This window comes from Thamnophis sirtalis, unplaced genomic scaffold (genome assembly GCF_051295495.1).
Source record: "Thamnophis sirtalis isolate CommonGarterSnake01/CBP01778 unplaced genomic scaffold, rThaSir2_p1.2 scaffold_3, whole genome shotgun sequence".
Taxonomy (NCBI): Eukaryota; Metazoa; Chordata; class Lepidosauria; order Squamata; family Natricidae; genus Thamnophis; species Thamnophis sirtalis.
This window is the reverse complement of record NW_028261383.1, coordinates 10,064,641-10,088,557: the sequence shown is the minus strand read 5'-3', so window position 1 is coordinate 10,088,557 and position 23,917 is coordinate 10,064,641. Positions and strand designations below refer to the sequence as shown.

At 43.6% G+C, this 23,917-nt stretch overlaps 1 pseudogene; it reads left to right on the top strand.

Annotated features, from left to right (window-relative positions):
• Nucleotides 1-17,527: 17,527 nt before the first annotated feature.
• LOC148047132 (uncharacterized) lies at nucleotides 17,528-18,998 on the top strand (annotated as a pseudogene).
• The last annotated feature ends 4,919 nt before the right edge of the window (nucleotides 18,999-23,917 follow it).

The window sequence follows — 23,917 nt, the reverse complement described above, 5'->3', positions numbered from 1 at the left end:
CAAAACACAATACTTTTTGTAACGCAAACAAACCTGGCAGATGGTTAGCTTATCAGATTAGGAAAAAAAGGAAAACTCGAAATATATCTAAACTGATTTACAGAGGGAAGGAGGTGTTTCAACAGGAAGAGATTCAGAAGGCTTTTCGGGAATTTTTTACAGAACTGTATAAAGGGGATAAAATTAATGGTTTAGACATAGACAAATATTTAGACAAAGAGAAAATACCTTCAGTTAGAGAAGAGCACAGGCAAAAATTGAATCAACCAATAACCTCTGGGGAAATCTTGCAGGTAATTAAGCAATTAAAGTCAGGGAAAGCACCAGGTACAGATGGCTTGACAGCGGTTTACTATAAAAACTTACAGTTAGAAATGGTAGAACCTTTTAGAGAATTATTTAATATGATTCAAATGGAAGGTAAAGTGCCTCCATCTTGGAAGACAGCGTTTATATCTTTGATACCCAAAGAAGATCAAGATACTACTCAACCCAAAAATTATAGACCTATTTCATTACTGAATGTAGATTATAAAATTTTTACTAAAATATTAGCAAATAGGTTAATGTTGGTTATTCAACAATTGATACACACGGACCAAACAGGTTTTATACAGGGGAGATAGATGAAAAGTAATGTCAGATTAATTATTAATGCATTAGAATATTTGGGAAAGAACAACCAGATCCCTGCTGCGTTTATATTTTTGGATGCTGAGAAGGCCTTTGATCGAGTTAACTGGCAATTTCTGCTGAAGATATTGCAAAAAATGCAGATAGGAGATAATTTTTTACAGTCAATTAAAGCAATATACCAACAGCAAACAGCACAAATCATAGTCAATGGAAGTTTAACAGACTCTTTTCAAATTGGAAAAGGTACAAGACAGGGCTGTCCTTTGTCCCCATTATTGTTTATTATAACTTTGGAAGTATTGTTGAATAAAATACGGGGCTTGGATGGTTTAAAAGGGATCAAGATTAGGCAGCAAGAATATAGAGTCCGCGCTTTTGCGGATGATTTGGTTATAATATTGGAACAACCGCAGGAATCCAGTATGGTTCTAATGAATACGATTAATCAATATGGTCAAGTGTCTGGCTTTAAAATAAATTTAGGAAAAACCAAAATATTAAACATGTATTAATAAATAACATGTTAATAAATAAATAACATATTAATTAACATGTATTAATTAATAAATATTAATATGAATATTAAACAAAAGGAAGAATTAGGAGTGATGCTAGGATGTGAGGTAGTTAAAAAAGTCAAATATCTTGGAGTTAACATTTTAACTTCAAATGGGAAATTATATAAGCATAATTATGAACCACTTTGGCATAGTATACAGACAGAGATGAAAAAATGGGAGAAATTGCACTTATCTTTGCTGGGTAGGATAGCGGCAGTGAAAATGAATATTTTACCAAAATTTTTATTTCTTTTCCAAATGTTACCTATACTGAAAAAAGATGCGAACCTTTTAGAATGGCAGAAGGGTATCAACAAATTTGTATGGGCAGGAAAGAAGCCGAGGGTAAAGATGAAAATAATGCAAGATGTACGTGAGAGAGGAGGATTGAAACTACCTAATTTAAAACTATATTATGAAGCAGTGGCATTATCTGTAATTAGTGATTGGATTCATTTAACCAATGATAGAATATTGAATATTGAGGGACACGATCTGGTATTTGGCTGGCATGCTTACCTGTTATTCAACAAAAAATTGGATAAGAATTTTAAAAGTCATATTTTAAGAAATGCTTTACTGCGGGTTTGGAAAAAATACCAATATAAATTAAATGACAAGATACCCATGTGGGCAGTTCCTAGATACACAATTGAAAATATGAATATAGCACAAAAACAGGACAGAATTACTTACAGACAGCTTCTTACCTCGGAAAGGGGGGTATTACAATTAAAATCTTTAGAGGTATTAAAAGAGGAGAAGGTAGTTCAAACATGGTTCCAGTATGGGCAATTACAGGCTAGGTGGAAAATAGATCAAAAAATTGGTTTTATCCAAGTTGAGGATAACTTGGTGGTGAGACCAGGAGGGGTCTCACCACCAACGGCAGTGGTGAGACCCCTCCTGAAGAAACCATCTTTGGATCCAGCCGTTCTTAACAACTATCGTCCAGTCTCCAACCTCCCCTTTATGGGGAAGGTTGTTGAGAAGGTGGTGGCCTTTCAGCTCCAGCGGTCCTTGGAGGAAGCTAGTTATCTTGACCCATTTCAGTCTGGCTTCAGGCCTGGCTACAGCACAGAAACCGCTTTGGTCGCATTGACCGATGAAATCTGGAGAGCCAGGGACGGAGGCCACGCCTCCATCCTGGTTCTCCTTGACCTCTCAGCGGCTTTCGATACCATCGACCATGGTATCCTTCTGCGACGACTGCGGGAGGTGGGGGTGGGAGGCACCGTTTTGCGGTGGTTCTCCTCTTACCTCTCGGAGAGGTCGCAGTCGGTGTTAGTCGGAGGGCAGAGATCTACCCCTAGGCCCCTAACATATGGGGTGCCGCAGGGTTCGGTCTTGTCCCCCCTACTTTTTAACATCTACATGAAACCGCTGGGCGAGATCATTCAGCGGCACAGGATAAAATACCACCAGTATGCGGACGATACTCAGTTGTATCTGTCCGCCCCATGCCAACTCAATGAAGCGGTGGACGTGATGAACCAGGGCCTTGAAGCTGTTAGGGACTGGATGAGGGCTAACAAGCTTGTGCTCAACCCAGACAAGACCGAGGGGCTGTTGTGTTTCCCTCCCACTAATTCGGCAAGTATCCCATCTCTCAGGCTGGGGGGTCAAACATTACGCCCGTCAGACAGGGTCCGCAACTTGGGAGTCCTCCTGGACCCACAACTGACTTTTGAACACCATTTGTCAGCTGTGACCAGGGGGGCATTTGCCCAGGTTCGCCTGGTGCACCAGTTGCGCCCCTACCTGAACCGGGAGGCTCTCACAACAGTCACTCGTGCCCTTGTGACCTCTAGGCTGGAGTACTGCAATGTGCTCTACATGGGGCTGCCCTTGAAGAGTATTCGGCGACTTCAGCTAGTCCAGAATGCGGCCGCCCGAGCGATTGTGGGTGCACCTCGCTTCACCCACATAACACCTATCCTCTGCGAGCTGCACTGGCTACCTGTCGATCTCCGGGTACGCTTCAAGGTGCTACTTATCACTCACAAAGCCCTTCATGGTAGTGGATCTGGGTACTTGAGAGACCGCCTACTGCCAATCACCTCCACTCGACCAATTAGATCCCATAGATTAGGCCTCCTCCGAGTCCCATCTGCTGGTCAATGTCGACTGGCAACCACGCGGAGGAGAGCCTTCTCGGTGGCATCTCCGACCCTATGGAACGATCTCCCCGTGGAGATTCGTACCCTCACCACCCTCCAGTCCTTCCGCACAGCCCTTAAAATCTGGCTATCCCGTCAGGCCTGGGGTTAAAGACTGTAACCCACCCGAATAGTATGAATGTTGTGCTTTTAATGATGTACTGTCCTATGTGTTAAATGTTTGTTTTCCCCCCCTTTCGAGTTGTAAGCCGCCCTGAGTCCCCCCAGGGAAAAGGGCGGCATATAAATAAACTCAAATACAAATACAAATACAAACTTGTTTAAACAAATAAGAGATCAAAGCTTAATGCGTATAAAGAAGATATATGATGTATTAATAAAGATGGATTCGGAAACAGAATTAGTTAAAGATTGTATGATAAAATGGGCTCAAAATATTGAAGAACCAATAATGTTGGATACATGGGAAAGAATCTGGGTAAGAAATGTGAAATTTACACAAGCTCAAAATCTGAGAGAAAATTTTTACAAGATGTTCTATAGATGGCATTTAGATCCTAAAAAGTTGGCTTCTATGTATCCGAATGTACAGCCTAAATGTTGGAGGTGTGGTTCTCTCGATGCTACATATTATCATATATGGTGGACCTGCCAAAAGGTTAAGGCATTCTGGATAAAAATATGGTGGGTTATGCAAAATATTTTTAAAAGAAGGATAAAATTTACTCCTCAGTTATTTTTACTAGGTATATGTACTGACTTTACAGTGGTAGAGACTAACTTGATTCTGCACCTAATAACGGCAGCAAGACTGTTGGTGGCGCAATACTGGAAGAAGGAAGACTTGCCTACATTCCAAGAATGGACATTGAAAGTCACAAACTTAGCCGAGATGGCTAAAATATCGGCATATCTTAAAGATCACTCAAATGAGAGATATAAACGAGTCTGGAAAAAATGGATTGACTATATACAAAATAAATACGGGACCAAGAAATTCCAGTTAGCCTATACTTAAGATCAGAAATGATTTAAACTGTTTAAAGTTACTTCAGTAAGAAGAAGCTAAGGTCAATGTAGAATGTCATTAATTTCTTTATTTCTTTTTTCTCAATAGATTTTAGACTGTATTAGTTAAAAATCCATACCGTGTACGGGTTCTGGGAAGTTGGGGGGGGGAGGAGGAGGGCGGCTGGGGGGTGGAGGGAGGGAGGGGCATACAAAAAAATGTACTTCAATGTTTTAATGATTGACGAATGATGAAATATTTGTGTTTTTTAAAAGAAATAAAACTCTTTTTCTGAAAAAAAAAAGATATAATGGAAGACTTTAGCTACCCTGATATCAACTGGGAGGCAAAGTGTACAGCAAGCAGAAGATTGAATAGATCGTAACCAACTTAGCTGACAACTTTGTCATCCCAAAGATAGAGGAGTGAACTAGTGGAAAAACTATACTCGACCTAATTCTTACTAATAGGGAAGCGATAGAAGGAGTTGAAGTTGTCGGAATCTTGGGCGAGTGACCACGTCTTACTGGAATTCAATATAATGCAAACACAAGCAATAGAATATAACCCAACAAGTGTCTTAAACTTTAGAAGAGCTGATTTTAACAAATTCAGAGCCTAAGGAAAATTTCATGGATAAAAAAGAGAAAACAATGCAAGGACTGTGGGAAGCTAGCGGTGACATGATAGCCATCTTCCAATACTTGAGGAGTTGCCACAAAAGAGGGAGGGGTGTCAACCTATTCTCCAAAGCCCCTGGAGGCAGGACAAGGACCTGCATGGACACTCATCAAGGAGAGAAGCAGCCTAGAACTAAGGAGAAATTTCCTGACACTAAGAACAGTGAACCAGTGGAAGGTTTCCCTTCAGAAGTTGTGGATGCTCCATCATTGGTGGCTTTTAAACAGAGACGTTTGTCTGAAATGATATTGGGCCTCCTGCTTGATCAGGGCGTCGGAATAGAAGACCTGCAAGGTCCCTCCCAGCTCTGTCACAAACCCTCCGGTGATGGGAGCACCCACAACCTCTGGGGGGAAGCCATTCCCGAAGAATCAACCTTCACTGGAAGGAGACTTTTTCAATCTTCCCATCAGAAGGAAAATTGCAGCCACCAGTTTCACAGCGTGCAGCACCAGTGGACTTAAATTTGGGGAGGAAGGGAAGGAACCTGCAGCAGCAGCTGAGATGCTTCAGCCCAGTTGCTTCTTTGCTTCCAGGCCGTGGAGGAAACCAAACAGCCCGACTTACTCCCGGACTCACCTTCCAGCTGCTGCTTCGATCATGAGAAGAACAAAAAAACCGCTCTTCACACCACTCTCCTCCCATGAGTGATCCGGAAGAGGAAGTTCAGCTGTCCCAAAGGTGCTTTTTTCAAAAGGCAACTGGACTTTCTTTCTTCTACGCTTCCCGTCGCTTTCCAACCTTTCTAGCAACACAGTACTCGATGGTTTTAACCCCTTTAAGCTCAACCACAGGTATTATCCGCTTTCTACGCACAGGTGTTGCCTGATTGAGCACCATCTTCAGATAGGAGGCAGAAAAAAAATCCTTCTCCAGTTTCTACTTAAGGTGTTTGCACTGAAATAAAGGACACGTGTGGGAAAGGGTGAGATGGAAACCATAGCAAGCTTGCTAAAAATTCATTGCAACAGGATGTAGGCATGGCTACCTTGGTATTTTCCTTACTGTGTCATATACTGTCAAACAACCAGCTGTGTTTCCTGCTTGGGTGACTAGGTAAAATATAGAAGCTTGCTGAAAAAAATATACAGGCTCTTTCCCAGTCTTTGTCCAAATCTGAATACAGGTATTCCTTGATTTCCCACCGCACTTGAGCCCAAAATTTCTGTGGCTAAGCGAGACAGTTGCTGAGTGAGTTTTGCCCGCTTTTATGACGTTTCTTGCCCCAGTTGTAAGTCAACCTCGGCAGTTGTTGCGTTAGTAACATGGTGGTTCAGTGAATCTGTCTTCTCTATTGGCTTCGCTTGTCAGATGTGACAAGGGAAAAACCTGGTTATGAGCAGAGCTGTACTTAATAACAATTGGACAGACAGCACACCACAAAAAGTCTCACTCTAGGACTCTGATGTTTATTAGAATTTAGAGCATAATAAACATAAAGCTCTTACATGAATCACATTGCAATGAGGGTCAATCAGTCAAGGAGATGGCTTGAGACTGATGGGACACCTCCCATTCTTCACTCTTGCCTTGTGGACTTTTAAGTCCACAAAGGCACATGACTTTCAGGATTCTGACACCTGGTCATAAGCAACAGGGCAGTTGCTCATTCCTTCAGCCTAAACGTCACAACATTAACTATTTTTGTATATGTGACCAACCTATGTTTTCCCCAGGATCTTAGCCCACCACCAACCACTATATTGCCAGCTATCCTGCTTCCAAAACACATTGGATTGTGAGCTGCCCTGAGTCCCCCCAGGGAAAAGGGTGGCATACAAATAAACAAATACCAAATTTTCAACATGCAAAGTGTAATTTCTACATACTCGGGAGACAGAAGTCCATCACACACAAGTCCACCACTGACTTTTCATATGTTAATCAATGCTGATTTGTGTGCTGGGTCTGCAATCCCCAAAACATTCATAAATACAGCCATTTCTTGATTATAACCTATGATACAAGGTGTTAAAGCAGGTTTTAATATTATTAACATTATAAAAAAAGATGTTGAGACTCTAAAAAGAGTGCAGAGGAGAGCAACCAGGATGATTAGGGGACTGGGGATTAAAACATATGAAGAACGGTTGCAGGAACTGGGCATGGCTAGTCTAGTGAAGAGAAGGACCAGGGGAGACATCATAGCAGTCTTCCAATATTTGAGGGGCTGCCACAGAGAGGAAGGGGGTCAAGCTGTTTTCCAATGTACCCGAAGGTCAGACAAGGAACAATGGATGGAAACTGAACAAGGAGAGATTCAACCTAGAAACAAGGAGAACTTTTCTGACAGTGAGAACAATCAACCCATGGAATAGAAGTTGCCTTTGGAAGTTGTGGGAGCTTCATCACTGGAAGCTTTCAAGAAGAGACTGGACTGCCATGTGTCAGAAATGGGTCTCCTGCTTGGGCAGGGGTTGGACTAGATGACCACAAGGTCCCTTGTAACTCTGTTAAACGTGAAGCAGATCCAGATGAAGGTGGAGAAAGAACTTCAAAGAGATACTATAACAGCATCAAATAACAACTGTTGAGGCTGTTGAGAAGTGCAAAACCAGAATGTCGTCTCTCCCTCAACACCTGAAGTGGTAAAAGAGGAAGTAAAAAATAAACACACACAGAAAACTAAAACTCAGTTGAGGGTTACAAAACCCCTTTTTTCTTCCTTATTGGTTCTTTTTCCAAAACATCTAGACTTATTTTTAACTTTCCTCTGTAGGAAGGAAACTTCACCGAGACAGTGTTGTACTAGGAAGACCAGGCCAGAAACCTCAAAAACAGTATTGTCACAAGAACCAGACTAGAAATCACTAGAATAAGAATACAAACGTTGACTCAAAATACCCAAGTCAGAGAAATAGAAACTCTGAACGCATTTTAAAAGAACCTACTGAGGATAATTACAAGGGTATCTAGACAATTAGAAACAGCTGCAGAGTACAAATAATACAAAAGATCCGGGAGGTGCAGGAAGAAGTTACCTTTGAAATAAAGAAAGGTCAGAGTGGTAACAGAGAACCGATTAGCTCAAGATTTCATCATAAAACAGTTAAGAGGGAAATACATTGGACACATGATTAACACCAAAAGACACTAGGGCTCATCCCTGCCCCACGGAGATTACTTTAGGGCAGAGGAATAAGAGCAACACAGGATTAGAACCATTAGCAAGGGCACACACAAAAGGCAATAGGACAAAAGTATTGTAGGAAGTTAAAACCGGCCCTCTGCTAGAAAACTGAAATATCCTGGGAAATATTAAGAATGCAGAATATTATATTTGCGTGGATGTAAAAGGGGAGAAACCTGTTTTTAAAGACAGAGTAGCTTCCTGGAGCTTCCCTTTGTCAATGAGCCCTGACAGCCTGAGCTAGTCTACTTTACATAATAAAGGTAGGATTAGCCTTCCACAGAAACTCACCACATGGCATCTGAAACTCAGTCAAACTTTGGACTCAAAACACAGCTTACAAAGTTGCCCCTGCATGGCCCCATGGAAGCCTGACAACCAATCAGAATACATTTCTTACACAGGAACAGGAAACAGAGAGGTGGGGCCGAACAGAGAGTATAAAGCCAGGAGCTTTCAGCCCTTCTTTCTCTTTTCTTCTTCAACCAACATCTTGAAGCAGGTGATCCTCCTTTTGTGTTCAGGATCTCAAACCATGTGACCCTGTCCACCATTAAACCATCTTTCTAAGCAGCCTCCATGTTTCCAGTGTCTTTTTCCCCACTTGGAGCTGAACCCAGAAGGACATTTCTTCCAACAGTAGAAAGAAAGTAAAAGGACTTCAAAGAGGAAAATGGAATAAAAATGTACACTTATTGTATATCGGTGTCAGCTCACCCAGGAACTCTGGTCCACCTCACTGTTGGTCTTGCCTTCCTGAAAGGAAAAAAAAAAAACTTTGCTTCCTAAATTCTTTTGCTCCAGCTGGGAAATAGCAATAGCAATAGCTATTAGACTTATATACCGTTTCATACGGCTTTCAGCCCTCTCTAAGCGGTTTACAGAGTCAGCATATTGCCCCCAACAATCCGGGTCCTCATCAATGTTCCCTCTTTTTTTTTTTATTGTGAGCAGAAAAGTATAGTGTTTGAGAGGCATATTTTCATGCCTGAGCACCTGAATTTTTTTCACAGATGTCACCTAAGACAACAACGAAATCAGTATTATTTGAAACTCAAAATTATGTTTATTCAAGGTACCCGCTTAATTAAAAGTGTTATATAATATCAGTATCACTTAACAACGGTCCTGCTTAGCAACCAAAATGTTGGCTCAGAAACTCTGGCATTGAAGCATGCAAGTCCTTAAAGCTGTCAAGTTACAAGACCTTTTCACCCCTCTTTAGAAAAAAAAATCCCAAGGGTCTTCAAACCTGACAGCTTTAAGCCTTGTGGACTTCAACTCCCAGAATTCCTCCTCCAGTCATTTTGGCTCAGGAACTCTGGCATTGAAGCATGCAAGTCTTAAAGCTGTCAAGTTACAAGACCTTTGCACACCCTTTAGGAAAAAAAACCACTGGGGTCTTCAAACCTGACAGCTTTAAGCCTTGTGGACTTCAACTCCCAGAATTCCTCCTCCAGGCATGTTGCAGCAACGTCATCTGCGTGGATCTGCTCTATCTTCGGGTTTTTTCACAGGGGGCAGGGCTGCCGCTGAAGATGCCAACGAGCCCCCGCCGCCACTAGAATAGCTGCTGCCGCCTCCTCCTCCTCCTCCTCCTCCAACAGCACCAAATATTTGTTGCCCAGTGCTGCAGCCGAGGTGAAGCCTCCAAAGCTCCCGCAGGCACCCCCGCCCATGGCAGCGGCGGCGGTGCCTCCCCCTCCGCTCGGAGCACCTCAGCTGGGCTCTGGGTTACCCCTGCCGCCGCCTCCACCTCCGCGGTTTTTCAGAAGCCACGAGGCCTTTTTCCCTGCTCCCCCCCTCCGCCGCCTTCCTACTAGCTCCCGTGGCCAAATGGCTCCTCAAAAGCACGGCGGAGGAGGAAGGGGGAGGGATAACACGGGGGCCAGCTCAGGTGCTCTGCGTGGAGCCTCCACACACGTTCCTGCTCACTAGCTCAAAAGGGCCCTCGCTGTTTCTCCAGGCAGCCCTCGCCCCTCCGTCCAGCCGAAGGTCGCTCCTGGCCAGGCAGGCTCCCCGCAGCTGCTCAGAGGCTCGCTCTCCTCCTCGTAGCACCGTGAAATCCTTGGGTGGCTCCCAGCTCCTCTGCAATACAGCCAGTCCTTGACTTAGCCTCCATGCAGAGCACCTGAGCTGGCCCCCGTGTTACCCCTCCCCCTTCCTCCTCCGTCGTGCTTTTGAGGAGCCATTTGGCCGCGGGAGCTAGTAGGAGGGGGGGGGGACACTGCAACCGTCATAAATATGATTCAGTGGCCAAACGGTTGAATTTTGGTCTCGTAATGAATGCTGCAACGGTCGTAAGTGTGAAAAACAGCCACAAGGAACTTTTTTCAGTGCCGTTGTGGCTTCAAACAGTTACAAAACTACTGCTAAGTCCTTCGGAGGACTGCTTCCCTGAGGTCGTCTCATGGTGATGTGTTTTAAGCCGGGGAATCACAAGGATTGTTTAGCTGCCATTGTGAAATAATTATCAACTCTGTGTTGTGGCTCAGGGGGGCGTCTTCCTTGTCTCCTATGCTTGAGCTTGACATCTTGTACAGAGACATGTTGTATGAATGTAATTCATTGGCAGCTTCCCAATAAGACCAACGTTCCATATCATTCCAGTCAAAATGCCAAAGGACACAGAACTTGACAGACATAAAATCTTACTTTTGTATCAGTGGCACTCTCAAAGGGAAAACAACAAACAAACATTGGATATTCAAGACGTGGTATTCAAGATTGAAAATTATGGAATGGTTGTGAAAGCTTTGCTAAAACAACAAGGGGGAGGTGACCTAAGACTTTTGCACTGTATTGTGGCTTTATGGGATAAAAGAGCTTGCTGAAGGGGTGCTCAATGTGGATTTTGAGCCAATTAATCAATCAGGTTTACAGTTTATTAGGACTTGTATGCTGCCCACTCCCTAGAGACTCTGGGTGGCTTACAGATAAAAATTGGGGGGGGGGGGAGACATAAAAATTAAAAAGAACAAACATTAAAATTGCACAACATGCATACAGCTTAGAGTGGGGCTGGATAAAATCAACAGCCCCAGGCCTGCCAGAACAGCCAGGTCTTAATCGCTTTGCGGAAGGCCGGAAGGGTAGTAAGGGTCCGGATCTCCACGTGGATATCGTTCCATAGGGCCGGAGCAGCTACAGAGAAGGCCCTCCCCTGGGGAGTCGCCAGCCAACATTGACCAGCAGATGGAATCCGGAGGAGGCCTAATCTGTGTGATCTTATTGGTCTCTGGGAGGTAAATGGCAGGAGGCGGTCTCTCAGGTAGCCAGGTCCTAAAACATGTAGGGCTTTAAAAGTAACGACTAGCACCTTGAAGCGTGTCCGGAGACCAATGGGGAGCCAGTGCAGCTTGCGGAGGATAGGTGTAACGTGGGTGTACCTAGGCACCCCCACTATCGCTCGCGCGGCTGCATTCTGGACCAACTGCAGTCTTCGAACACTCTTCAAGGGCAGCCCCATGTAGAGCGCATTACTGTAATCCAGTCTTGAGGTGACGAGGGCATGAGTGACCATCCGAAGAGCCTCCTGGTCCAGATAGGGTCACAACTGGTGCACCAGGCGAACCTGGGCAAAGGCCCCCCTGGTCACAGCCGACAGATGATGTTCTAACGTTAGCTGTGGATCCAGGAGGACACCCAAATTGCAAACCCTCTGAGGGGTGTATAATTTCACCCCCCAGGCTAAGAGATGGAACGACAGGATTATCCTTGGGAGGGAGCATCAATAGCCATTCGGTCTTGTCGGGATTGAGTGCAAGCCTATGCGCTCCCATCCAGACCCTGACAGACTCCAGGCACTGGAACATCACTTCAACTGCTTCGCTGAGTTGACACGGGGCGGTCAGATACAGCTGCGTATCGTCCACATATTGATGGTATTTAATCCCGTGCCGGCGTATGATCTCACCCAGCGGCTTCATGTAGATGTTAAACAGGAGGGGGGACAGGACCAAACCCTGCGGCACCCCATATTTGAGGGGCCTAGGGGTCGATCTCTGTCCTCCAACCAACACCGACTGTGACCTGTCCGAGAGGTAGAAGGATAACCACCGCAGAACGGTGCCTCCCACTCCCACCTCCTGTAACCGTCGCAGAAGGATACCATGGTCGATGGTATCGAAGGCCGCTGAGAGGTCAAGAAGCACAAGGATAGAGGGGTGACCCCTATCCCTGGCTCACCAGAGATCATTGATCAGCGCGACCAAAGCAGTTTCCGTGCTGTAACCAGACCTGAAACCCGACTGAAAGGGATCCAGATAATCTGCTTCATCCAAGGTCCATCGGAGTTGAGAGGCTACCACCTTCTCCACAACCTTCCCTACGAAAGGGAGGTTGGAGACTGGACGGTAGTTGTTCAAAATGGCTGGGTCCAGGGAAGGTTTCTTAAGGAGGGGTCTCACCACCGCATCCTTTAGAGGGTGCGGGAAGGATCCCTCCCGAAGAGAGGTGTTAACTATCCTCTGGAGCCAGCCACGTGTCACCTCCCTGCTGGTTGAGACCAGCCAGAAGGGGCACGGGTCCAGTATACAGGTGGAGGCACTCACCGCTCCCATGGCCTTGTCCACTTCCTCAGTAGTGACAGGTTGAAACTCGCTCTATAAAATCCGCTCAAGACCTTCCCCCAGTACCTTGGTTGGTACTGTCCAAGTGGAGTCCAAGTCCATCCGAATCCGAGCGATTTTATTCGACAGAAACTGAACAAATTCCTCAGCTCTGCCCTATAAAGGGTCATCCGCGTCCCTCCCTTTCAAGAGGGAGTGGGCTATTCTAAACAGGATGGCTGGGCGCGATTCTGCGGATGCAATAAGAGCGGAAAAATGGGCACATTTTGCCACCTGTATAGATAAGTCCCAATGAAGGCTCTTAATTGTGTTCGGTCGGATTCAGAGTTACTGGCCCTCCACCGTCGCTCTAGGCGTCTCTTTTGGTGCTTCATCCCCCAGAGTTCCTTGGTGAACCAAGGAGCCCTCCTAGATCCGCTGCCGCGGCAAGGCCATAAAAGCACAATCCGGTCTAGAGCCTCCGCCGCCGCCGAATTCCAAGCAGCGACCAAGGACTCTGCCGGACTGTGGACGAGAGTGTCAGGTATCTCCCCAAGCTGTATGAGTCGGACCCTGAATTACTTGAGTCAAGTCCATGGCTGTCATGGAAGCCATGAACTCCTGCACCCTATCAGAACATTCGCCAAGCAAAGGCAGATTGAAATCCCCCAGCACTATAAGCCTGGGGAACTCAATCGCCAGCTCGGTTATTGATTCGAGGAGCACAGGGAGGGCTGTTGTAATGCTGTTGGGAGGTAGGTACGTTAACAACAAGCCCACTTGACCCCCAAGGTCCAACTTCACCAACAGGGACTCACACCCGACAAGCTCCGGAGCAGGGATCCTACGAGGAACTAATGACCTTCGGATGATGGCAGCCACTCCCCCACCCCTCAATCAATCAAACCAATCAGAATAGAACTAGAAGGGACCTTGGAGGTCCTCTAGTCCAACACCCTGTTCAAGCAGGAGATCCTGTACTATTTCAGGCAATTGGCTATCCAGTCTTTTCTTTAAAAACTCCAGTGATGGAGAAAACTCCACAACTTCTGAAGGCTACCCATTCCATTAGTTCAAGGGTGTCAAACTGGCGGCCTGTAGTCCACGCCCACTCCTGCTCCATGAAGTGAAAAACCATCATGAAACATTATGTGTCAGCTACTGGTTAGTTGTTCTCACTGTCAGGAAGTCTCTCCTTAATTCCAGCTTGCTTCTCTCCTTGATCAGCTTCTATTCATTGTTTCTTCTTCCGGTGCCTTCCAGGTTAACCTCCTCTATTGTTGCAACCTTCAACACTGAAACTCGGCTATCATGTCACCCCTAGTCCTTCTTTTCTCTAGACTGGCCATACCCAATTCCTGCAACCGTTCTTCATGTTTTACTCTCCAGGTTTTTAATTATCTTAGTTTCTCATCTCTGCCCTTTTTCCAAAATCTCCTTTTTTTTGGTAACATGGTGACCAAAACTGCATGCAGTACTCCAGGTGTGGCCTTAATAAGGCTTTATAAAGCACTACTAATACTTCACATGAAACTCCAAAGTCAAAAGTAAAACCCAAGGTTTACTTTTATACAGAAATGAAATGTTGAACCCCACTTTCCTTGACTTGGCACGATTCTTTGGCTCGTTGCATTGGGTAAAATTAACTCAAAGTTGGATTGGCCCAACACATTCAAGCTCTAGCTCATCAGCAGAAAGCAAAGGAATATGGGATTGCTGCTCCTGTGGAATTGGCCAAACCAATAATGCATTACCTAGAGATGTATCTCTAGCCAGAGAGGCTCTTTGCACTTTATGTTTTTGGAAAGGTTCTCCAGAAATGATGCAAATTTGCCCTGCTTGGAAACTCTGCAGGTGGAATATGGTCATCAAGAAGAGGACTTTCAAGTAGTTCATTGAAGTGTTCATTGTTAGGAATATTGATGGAGTATGTTGTGGTTTTTTTCCTCTCCCTGTGTCAGAAAGGGAGTCAGAAGTAAAGCCATTTATAAAAGCCCGAGAGAGGCAGGCGAGCGCTCTTGTGCAGTGACATCGGACTCTGCTGCGTAATGCAGCACCAATTCCCAATCCCTGCAATGCAGGCCCAAGGACAGCCCCGTTCAGTCCCGCATCTCTTCTCCATGCACAGCACACACAGCATCGTATCAGAGGAGAAATGCAGGCAAAAGGCTCTTTTTTTCCTCTGCTCCCCTTTGCCCCCCCCCCCCAGCCTGACATGCTCGTATGCCTCCTGAGCGAGCGAGCGAGCAAAAAATCCTTCCAGTCTTTGGGATGTTAGACTGAATTTCACCCCTGCTGGAAGTGCTCAGATGACTGGCGGCCAACAGAGCCCTAGGCAGAATTGCGCCCTGCAAGGGGGCCATCTCCAGCACTCTGCTGCCACCTCCTTTGCCTCTTAGGCCCCCCTGCCACCCCCTTGCATCTTAGAGCCCCCCCTGCTGCCCCCTTGCCTCTTAGCACCCCCCCTAAGTCATCTCACCGCCCCTCAGGGGCGGTTCTGCCCACTTTGGGAACCACTGCTCTAAAGGGAGATGAGAAAACTGAAAACGTTGAGGTGGAGATTGTAGCCCCCACTTGTGTCAATGGGCCATTAAAATGCCCCAGCTAGTCTATTCTACATAACAAAGTTCTTCCCTCTTCCGCTCCAGAATGGTGAGATTAAGGCATGATAGTCCATCCGCCTGTTTCAATCAGGAGACCCTATACCGTTTCAGAGAAGTGGGTGTCCAGTCTCTTTGTAAAAACCTCCTGCCCACAACTTCTGAAGGCAAACTGTTCCATTAGTTAATTGTTTTCCCAGTCAGGAAGTTTCTCCTTAATTCCAAGTTTCCTTTCTCCATGATTAATAATACAATAGCAGAGTTGGAAGGGACCTTGGTCTCTTGGCGGTCTTTTAGTCCAACACCCTGCCTAGGCAGGAAAGCATACACCACTTCAGACAAATGGTTATCCAACATTCTCTTCCAGTGTTCACAACTTCTGGAGGCAAGATGTTCCACTGATTAATTGTTCTAACTGTCAGGAAATTTATTCTCAGTTCTAAGTTGCTTCTCTCCTTGATTAGTTTCCACCTATTGCTTCTTGTTCTTCCCTCAGGTGCCTTGGAAAAGTTTGACTCCCTCGTCTTTGTGGCAACCCCTGAGATATTGGAACACAGCTATTATGTCTCCCCTAGTTCTTCTTTCTATTAAACTAGACATACCCAGTTCCTGCGAACATTCTTCATGTTTTAGTCTCCAGTCCCCTAATCATCTTTGTTGCTCTTCTCTGCACTCTTTCTAGAGTCTCCACATCTTTTCTACATCGTGGTGACCAAAACTGAATGCAGTATTCCAAGTGTGGCCTTACCAAGGCATTATAAAGTGGTATTAACACTTCACGTGATCTTGATTCTATCCCTCTGTTTATGCAGCCTAGAACTGTTTTGGCTTTTTGGCAGCTGCTGCATATTGCTGGCTCGTATTTAAATGGTAGTCCACTAGGATTCCAAGATCCCTCTCACAGTTACTATTGAGCAAGGTACCACATATACTGTACCTGTGCCTTTTGCTTTTCTTGCCTAAATGTAGAACCTTACTTTTTTCACCATTGAATGTCATTTTATTACATAGTGTCCAATGTTCAAGTTTGTCAAAATCCTTCTGTATCTTAAGCCTATCTTCTGGAGTGTTGGCTATTCCTGCCAGCTTGGTGTCATCTGCAAATTTGATGAGTTCCCCATTTATCTCCTCATCCAGATCATTAATGAAGATGTTGAAGAGTACTGGGCCTTGGGGTACTCCACTGCATACCTCCCTCCACATACATGCAGTTCCATTGAGGACTACACGTTGAGTGTTGTTGGTCAGCCAGTTATGAATCCATCTGGTGGTGATGCTGTCTAACCCACATTTTTCTACTTTGTCTAGTAGTAGGTTATGGTCTACTTTATCAAATGCCTTGCTGAAGTAAATTAATCGATGGCATTCCTCTGGTCCATTAATTTTGTCACTTTGTCAAAGAATGCAATAAGATTAGTCTGGTATGATCTGTTTTTGACAAACCCATGTTGGCTTTTGGCTATTACTTTATTTACTTCTAGGCGTTCCCTAATTCGTTGCATGATTATCTTTTCCAAAATCTTTCCTTGTATTGATGTCAGGCTGATAGGTCTGTAGTTTCCTGGATCTATTTTTTTTTCCTTTTTGAAGATGGGAACCACTCGCATGTAATTCATTGAAGTGTTCATTGTTAGGAATATTCATGGAATACATGGTATTTTTTCCTTCTCCCTGTGTCAGGAATTGGTAGCACTTGAGGATGTAGCTGTGTTTTTCTCCGTGGAAGAGTGGGCCTTGCTGGATTCTAAGCAAAAAGCCTTATACCAAGAGGTCATGCTGGAAAACAAGAGGAACATGGCCTCCTTAGGTAACGGATTCTCTTAAGATATTTATATTTACAGTAGTAGCCAAAGGTCAAATCTTATATCAACTTAATAACAAGCATAGGGCAATGTTTTGGGCAAATGGGAGTTTGGAAGAATATTGATAAATATTCAAATAGAGCAATGGTGCTTGATCCCCTTTACACCTAAGTTTGTCTTAACCTTTTTTCTTTTTTCTGTTGCAAGCAGGTGATGGATGGGAGATGGCGGATTCTGGCCAAGAGGCAGTAGTAGCTTTCCCAAAAGAGAAAAAAGAAGTTGCAGAAAAGATGGATGGAAAGCAAAGTTGTGAGGAAAACCTGTTAACGGTTGAGCTGGAGAATTACACTCGTTTCCCATATGCAGATAACAATGTCTTATTGGACACAGAGGATTGCCAAGAAAAAAGTGTGTCCAAGGTGTGGGAAAACACTTCGAGATGGATCGGAATTATGTGACTGTTGTGAAAGCCTTTCTGGAGAGAAACAAGATGAAAGCAGGCAGCACTCCAGAAGAAGCCTTCCTCCTCCTTTACATGAAAGAATACAAGAAGGAAGAGAAATGTACAAATGTACGGAGTGTGCAGAAACTTTCGGTACAAGCCGCTCTCTTACATTGCATAAAAAGACTCACAAAGCAGAGGAATCACACAAATGTCTGGATTGTGGAAGGACCTTCAGGCAGAAAAATCATCTGAGTTCACATAAGAGGGTCCACGAAGAGACGAAGCAGCATCAATGGATTAATAGGGGAAAGTCCTTCGAAAGCAGAGCCTCCCTTACTTCCCACCAAAGCATCCACAGAGAGGAGAAGTTGCACAAACGCAGGGAGGGTAGAATGATGTTTACTTGGAGCAATGAACCAAATTCCCAGAAAAAAAGCCTCACTGGGAATAATCATGTAAATGCCTGGAATGTGGGAAGAGCTTCCGCTCTGCAAGTGACCTCACTTACCATAATAGGATCCATACAGGGGAAAAGCCATATCATTGCACAGTGTGCGGAAAGAGTTTTGCACAAAAAGGCAACTTCAATTTACATAAGAGGATCCATGCTGGAGAGAAGCCATATAAATGCACAGAATGTGGGAAATGCTTCAGGACCTCCAGTGCCCTTACTCACCATAAGAAGATTCACACAGGGGAGAAACCCTACGAATGTTTGGAGTGTGGAAAAAGCTTCAACAGACGTGACACTCCAGCCTTACATAATAGGATGCATAAAGGGGAGAAATGTTATAAATGCCTGCACTGTAGAAAAAGTTTCAGTCAAAAAGTTCATCTTAAGTGACATGAGAGGATCCACACGGGGGAAAAACCATTTCAATGCATGGAGTGTGGAAAGAGCTTCCGTTTATCTGGTCATCTTACTGTCCATCACAGAATCCACACAGGGCAGAAGCCCTTTCAATGCCTGCAGTGTGGAAGGTGCTTTGCCAATTCTAGCAGCTTTAATACCCACAAACGGACCCACACAGGGGAGAAACCGTACAAATGCCTGGAGTGTGGAAAGAACTTCAGGAAATCCAGCCACTTAACTTCCCATAGAAATATCCACAGTGGAGAGAAACCGTATCAATGCACCAAGTGTGGGAAGCGCTTCAGTCAAACAAGTCACCTTAATATCCATAAAAGGATCCACACGGGTGAAAAGCCTTATGAGTGCACCGAATGTGACAAATGCTTCACCAGTTTGAGGTCCCTCACTTCCCACAAAAGGCTCCACACCAGGGAGAAACCATATGAATGCTGCATTTGTGGAAAGAGCTTCAATGCAAAAAATAGCTGCATCCTACACAGCAGAACCCACACTGAGGAGAAACCATATCAGTGCCAGCAGTGTGGAAAATGCTTCAGTGATTCTGGAGAACTGACGATCCATAAAAGGATTCACACAGGGGAGAAACCCTAAGTGCACAGAATGCAGCATGAGTTTCAGAAGAAGTGGTTACCTTTATAGCCACAAGAGGATCCACACTGGAGAGAAACCATATACATGTCACGACTGCAGAAAAAGCTTTAGACACAATAATTCACTCAGGGAAGAAATCCTATAAATGCCTGGAGTATGGAAAATATTTTAGTGAGAGTGCACAGCTTACCTCCCACAATAGGATCCACACAGGAGAGAAGCCATTTAAATGCATCGACTGTGGAAAGAATTTCAAAGACGGGAGAAATCTTATGCTGCATAAAGAATCCACACGGGAGAAGCCATATCAGTGTGTAGAGTGTGGAAAGAATTTCAGAACCGGGAATGTCTTTAATTACCATAAGAAGACCCACAGCATGAAAAGATGATGTAAGGCCTAAAAATCAAGCTAGGGTAGGGCAGGGGTATGTGCCTCACACGTCCCGCACCCGTTCACCTAAAAAAGCACCTTTGGGATAAGACATTCAGACAACCTTAGGGTGCAGAAAGCTGGCTTAGACATTGTATAGGGAAGATGGTGAAATATTTCAGGAGGAAACATTGCAACCTAAGTGGTGAGGTGCAGAACTGGTGTTGACAACCATCCATATTTCCCTAATGTTGGAAGGAATCAACAGTGGATCTACAACTACACCCTTGTGGAGAAAGTCACGCCAGAACAAAGAGAAATGGGATCTTCGGTAAGCACTTTGCTGGGACAAAGTGACGGGAGAGAATGAACTATTGAACCAATACAAGGCTTGAGAGTTTTGTCATAAGTAATAAGTGGAGGGATGGCGCTGGGTCTGCACCACCTAACATTGGTTGTGTTTCACTGATTTCTTGTCTGACATATGATATTATGGTTTTTTTTTAAATTAATACCCAAACTTACACAGTAGTTAAAAGGTTACGTTTATACAGTTCAGATATAGGCTGTTTTTTTGTCAGTAAATTGGACAATTTAGGGAACCAGCTTTAGAATATACAGGCAGCCCTTGACTTATGACCACAATTAAAGCCCAAAATTTCCATTGCTAAACAAGACAGTTGTTAAATGAGTCTGAAACCCATTTTGGAAAACACAGGGAAGGAATTTCATAACATCAAAATCGGTTGGGGCCGAAAGAAGGCAGAGCTTAGCAGTGAGAAGACGGACTTTCAGGCTACTCCTGAAACTCCTCTATTCCGAAGCATTTGGACGGTCCCTTTTTGGACCCAAGCTGTCCCGGAGAGACAGTGAAAGGTAGGAGGAGATCCAGTAGTCCCAGAGATGTTCGCAAAGTCTCTGGGGGATCTGGGAAAAAAACCTCCTTTGCCAGTGACTTCCGGATTAGCCATAAGGCTAACTGAAACTGCAGATAGCCTTAAAGAAAGTCGAAAATGTTTCTAGCTGGTAAGATGATTTTATTACTCAGAGATAAACAGTCCGCCTAAAAATTCAAGCTAATTTAAATTAAAGAACAGAAGAATCTAGCGGCGATTTTGATCTTTTTATTGGTTTTTGGACGGTGGCTATCCTACCTTTTAAATGTTTTAAATGTTATTCACACAGACAAAGGATAGATTACTCCAACATCTCCTCTGATCCTCTGCAAGCGGGCTGTAAACTAATTCACTAATTTGGTTGTTTACAACTTGACACTTTTATTGCTTGGTTGTATTGGTCTAAGATCTGATAAGGTTGCATAGATTGCACAGCTCCCAGCTGCGTTTATTTGCAAATACCTCAGAGCTCTCAAGAAAAAATACTAACTGCGTACAAACATGGCGTCTATTCAAGTGTCTATTCAAATAATTTTTTCAGCGTTACAGAAATTATCTGCCACACAAGATAGAATTGAGAGAAAATTGGATTATTTGGTGTTTTTAGCAACAAAATACGAGGAAAAAACAGAGAATGTTTTTCAAATACAAACTAAGGATGTCAGAGATAAAGATTCTCAATTTGCTGATATTCGGGGTAACTGGTTTACTTCTGAGGGAGAAAAAGATGGAATGTCTGAAGGGGAAGCAGCCACACAGAAGATTTCCTTCAAAAGACAGGGCGCAGGAGGAGTGAGAAGCATTAAAGAATTCATACTTTCTGAAATACCATCTGCAAAACATTTGATACCACCACTGAGAATTAAAGACAAGCTGATAAAGGAAATAAAAAGAGGGCGACAGCATTATATGAGAGGCACCATAAGTAAAAAGGTGCAAAGATTTCTTCGTATCGACTTGCTCATAAAGATGTTTGGAGAACTGGACCCACGAATGGCAACAGATTTAAGGCTGTTCTGTTACTAGAGAGACACAGGCTGATAGATGGAAGAGTATAATTTAAAATTAGTTAAACCTAGTTAAATTCATTTGTAATAGGTATAGTTGAATAATAACTGATAATGATAGTAATGTATATAATGTTGAGTTGCTATGATAAATAATAATTGGATATGAGAAGGGAAGGTTAGAAATATATTTGGACTATATATAAAGGTTATTAATCACAATAATAAATATTATAAAAAATAGCAATAGCAGTAGACTTATATACCGCTTCATAGGGCTTTCAGCCCTCTCTAAGCGGTTTACAGAGAGTCAGCATATTGCCCCCAACAATCTGGGTCCTCATTTTACCCACCTCGGAAGGATGGAAGGCTGAGTCAACCCTGAGCCGTTGAGATTTGAACCGCTGAACTGCTGATCTAGCAGTAGCCTGCAGTGCTGCATTTAACCACTGAGCCACCTTGGCTCTTATATACAGTTAAATTTTAACTAATAGGGGGAAAATGCTGATATAGGACTGATATAGGATATAGGATATAACTAAAGAAAGAAAGGAGAATGATAATAAATTATATATATGGAGGATGAAATTTTTGGTATTAAATATTATGGATGTTTAGCTAAAACAGGATATGAGGATTTGATGTTAATGGAGGATTTTATAAATAAGTAAATGAAATGCCAGCATGTGGTTATGGATTAAATCTTTGGTATAGTTAAGGATGAAGGATGTTTAAATAACTGTAGTCAATTAAAAGTGGAGGTATGATGATGTTAATATAGTAAACATTTGAGTTAAGATATTTGAATTAATATGAATTAATGGAAGAGATGCACAAAAACTTGTTGTAACCAGCTGATATACTTTTTTATAACATATACTTGTGGTTTTTTTTTAATTGTTGTGTATATACAAAGTGTGTCTGTGGGGGGAAATATAGTTAGGATAAACTAGTAAAGGTAAGGGAATAAGAAATGATACTAAATTATATCTGGGTTGGCGGAAGTACCATCTCAACATAAAGGGATGGTAAACAAAGCAACCCAAACCGTATATTACCTATTAAATGAAATAATAAATGTATAAGAATGATAAATGTTAAAATACCTGTAACCAAATGACATGCTATATGTGATGTTTTTTCTTCTTCTGTTTTGTTTCTTGTTCTTTCTTGCTTTGCTTTCCCCCCCACTATTGAGGGTATGTGTTGTTTATGTAACAAATAAAATAATTAAAAAAAAATCGGTCGGGGCCTAGTTTATGGGTCTCCAAACCTGGTAACTTCTGGACTTCAATTCCCAGAATTCCTCTTACCATTCTGGCTAGGGGATTCTGGGAGTTGAAGTCTACAAGTCTTAAAGTTGCCAAGTTTGGAGAGTCCTGGCTTAGATGTGTGGAATTATAGTTTGTAGTTGTTTCTAGTGCTTTCCTACTGTAAAGTCTTTTGATGTTCAACACCCTGGAAATGGAGAAAGACTTATGGTGAATAGTTCCTTGCTTTAAAATCTCAAAAGGGGGAAGTTACCTCCCTGCGTCCCATCAGATCGCACAGGGTAGGCCTCCTCCGAATTCCATCCGCCAGTCAGTGCCGACTGGCGACTACGCGGAGGAGAGCCTTCTCAGTTTCAGCTCCGACGCTATGGAACAATCTCCCCGTGGAGATCCGCACCCTCACCACCGCCCAGGCCTTCCACACGGCCCTTAAGATCTGGCTATCCCGTCAGGCCTGGGGATAAAAATCTTAGTTCGTCCCCTCCCGAATGATGAATGAATGTTGTGCTCTATTTTTTAATATTATGTATTGTCTTATGCTTTTTGTCTTTGTACCCCCTTTCCCGTGTTTTTGTAAGCCGCCCTGAGTCCCCTCAGGGAAAAGGGCGGCCTATAAATTATAATAAATCCTAAATCCTAAATCCTAAATTGGCGAAGAGGCCTAAGATTCCTTGGAAAAGGCCAGATGCACAATAGATCTTTGACAATTGGAAGGCCAGAGTCTAAACAGGAGCCGTGAATCTTGGTCCTTTTTTGACTTGTGCACTTCAACCCCCAGAATTCCTTAGCTCGCCATGCTTAAAAACCAGGTTCCTTTACTTGCTGGAGAATTCTTGGAGTTGAAGTCCACATGTCTTAAAGTTGCCAAAGTTGTCCTTGGCCTAGATTTATGGAATTATGGTCTGTTGTTATTTATAGTGCCTTCCTGCTGCAAAGTCTTTAGGTGTCCAATAAACTGAAAAGGGAGAAAGAATTATGGTCAATATTTCCTTGGTCTTCAAGAAAAGGATTATAAGCGTTAGGAGACCCCTGAATCTTCTAAATAAAAAGTTAAAAACTCAAAATGTACTATGGGAGAAGGCAAAAGGCACGAATAGGAGAGTTTTGAAGACCTCAAAAAAGAAGTAGTATGCTGGAAATAGGAAGTATATTGAAAGCTATGCTATATTACTGCTGAAGTTACATTTAAAAAAATTTAGAAAACTGATGAGGTTTCTCTGTGTACACGTTAGGATAAATAGCTTGGCTGAGCTCTGTATTACACATACTGGTATGCAGGAAGGCTAAGATGTAAAACAGGCAGGAATTACTTTAAGCAGTGGTTCCCAAACTTTTTCAGTCCACCGCCCCCTGGTGCTACAAACTGATCCTCAGT